The following is a 2896-nucleotide window of genomic DNA, read 5'->3' as shown; positions in this document are numbered from 1 at the left end:
GAGATTCTCGACCGTTGCAGGGTTGAAATTAATCGATTACTTAATTAAGGGTTTTTTCTCTGAAAGCAGTGATTTCGGCAATAAATTAACGCCTATGATAATATAATTTTTTTAAGTCATTTTCTAATCATGAAATTAATTAAATGTAGTATATTCTGAAAGAATTTATTCTTCTTATTAAATATTCTTTCATTAATTAACATTAATACTATACAATAATAAGATTTAACGGATTGAACATGGATAGCAATTGTTTATAGATAAGTGAATTATATTAAATAAACTAAAATTACAAGTTTTGTTAAGTAATTGGTTTTGCGATTTTTTTAAGAAAAATGATTACAAATGAATATATATTTTTATTTTGATCTTTAGTTTCTTTTAAGAAACTATTTTCAGGCACTGGACATCCCTTTATTTCAATACATTAATTAATTAAAAAATTTTTTAGATTAATTTGTATAATGAAATACATACGCAGTCTATATATTATGTAAGAAATATTTATCTGATAAAATTTTATCAAAAAAATTCATGTTTATGTAAATAATTTATTGTAATAATACAATGGACGTAATTAAAAATGTGCTTACTTAAAAATTCAAGACGAATCGATTGGGTAATCATCAAGATTTTGATTTAGCTCTAATTATCTAAATATTACATGAATTATTAATTTAGGTAATCCTTAATTACTTGACTACATTTGAGTAACTGCTGCAAAAAAAAAGATTAAAATAAATTTTATATTAATAATATTCGATTATAAAATCAAAATAAGATGAATAAAATTTAAATCTCATTGGTTCGATTTGTCTTGAACAGTTGGTATCTGAGAATTTTTGTACACATATAAGTTATAATTATGTATATATTTTATTACTTTGAAATATAATCATTAACTATCCTTCGATAAATTAAAATATTATTCTATTCATGTTTTTTTATTTTATTACTGTAGATATTATACTGTATTTTTGTATATTATACTGTGTTTTTGTAATAATATAAAGAATATATTTTTGCGTGTAATCTTGATCTTGCGTACTAATTGTGATTAATACCGATTAAGTTATCATTAAAATATTCGATAATTGCATAATAATTTGCATTATTTGTAAAAATTTTTGTTTTGAAGTTTTTAGGAAACAATTGTTAATTCGTTGCCAAGATGAGTGCTATTATAAGAACAGTCCGAAAAATTTGGAATTGGTTTCCTTCTGCAACGGAGTTCTTAGTGTTTAACGAATCACTTAACTTTCTTTCGCGTTGATGACGTGAAACTTGACAAGAAGCAGAACACAGTTCCCTCTCCATAGAGATTCTTCTTTCTGTTCTACTATTCAACATTTCGGAAAGACCTGGTTTCATTATTGGACTAATTATTTTCTATTTAACGCAGTGTTTCCTCGCGATTTTTTTAGAATTTTAGAGGGGAGACTCATAAAGTTAGTCTTTGTTGAAAGTAAAGTCAGAAATAGAATTTATATACGTGCGATTAAATCATTTGGTTCATTCCATTATATTATTTAAATCATAGATGCGATATTGCAACACATTTAATAGTTATTAAATAACATTTTTTTTTATTATCATATAAAGAAATAATAATTATAGAAGACGCGTTGCAGAATTTAAAATTATTCGATATGAATTACATATATATAGTTAATAATTGACATTCTTTTTTATTGAAAGATATATATAATATAAATTATATATAAATTTAACATACGCTAAAAACTATATAACGACATCGACATGTCATTAAGAGTTACAGAATAAAAGCCTTCGTCCCAGAAACTTTGACACAAATTATAAAAATATATATGCAATACATATATCCAAAATCATGATATAGATTCTTAAAACTTCTTTAAGATAATAGTTCGATTCTTCATAAGATTACGTTTTTAAGATGTCATATGTCCAGATTTTGCATGCTATATTGTCAAAATTTATTTATTAAATTTATTCTAATTTTGGATAAAAATTATCCCATTTTATGATATTGTAAAGGAGAGAGGACGGCAGGGGATGTGATGAAAGACCTCTATAAATTAATTTGTTTTACCAAATGATATGAAAAACGTATATGCGTAATTCAAGTGTAACATATTTTATAACTTTTTTGTACAATTTGTTTAAAAGTTAAAGAAAAAAGAAAAATGAAAGAATTGAAGTAGCAAGCTGACGTCATTTGACGTTAAAATGATGTTTTCAATATTGTTTTGATATCAAAATTACGACAAATAACTTGTGAACTTGCTGAAATAAAAAAAAAGAGAACCGTCGACGGGGGTGATGGAGGGCCTCTACAAGTTAAATTGTATTTGTCACATAATCTGAAAAATATATAAAAGTAATTTGATTATAACGTACTTTATGATTTTTTTGCATAGTGTGTTATATTACAAATAAAAAAAAGAAAAAGAAAGAATCCTCAAGTAACAAGCTGGTATTATTTGTTGTCATCTGGCATCAATAAAACGACAAATTAAAATAATGTCAGTTTGCTAAAGAGGACCATAATAGCTACGTTCAGTAGAGAAAATAGCTTTGCAACTGCTGTAAAATTCTTGTAAGATTTTTCAATATAATTTATTTATATATTTAGATCCATAAAAAAACAATAACAAGAACGAATCGTTTTGAAGAATTTTACAACAGTTGCAAAGCTATTTTTTCTTCTAAACACAGCTAATATCTATCTTTACTGGAAATTAATATAGTTCGCTAATAAATCTATTGTGCATATGCAGAAAACCGTACCTATATCCGAATATACTCTGATGAAAATAAAATCAGATCGTAAGTCGAATATAATGGGAAAATAACAAAAGCGTAAACGAAACTTTTAAGAGATGAAAATTAAAACATCAAGGTAATCAGTATA

Source organism: Atta colombica, unplaced genomic scaffold, assembly GCF_001594045.1.
Source record: "Atta colombica isolate Treedump-2 unplaced genomic scaffold, Acol1.0 scaffold9, whole genome shotgun sequence".
Taxonomy (NCBI): Eukaryota; Metazoa; Arthropoda; class Insecta; order Hymenoptera; family Formicidae; genus Atta; species Atta colombica.
This window is presented reverse-complemented; position numbering follows the sequence as displayed.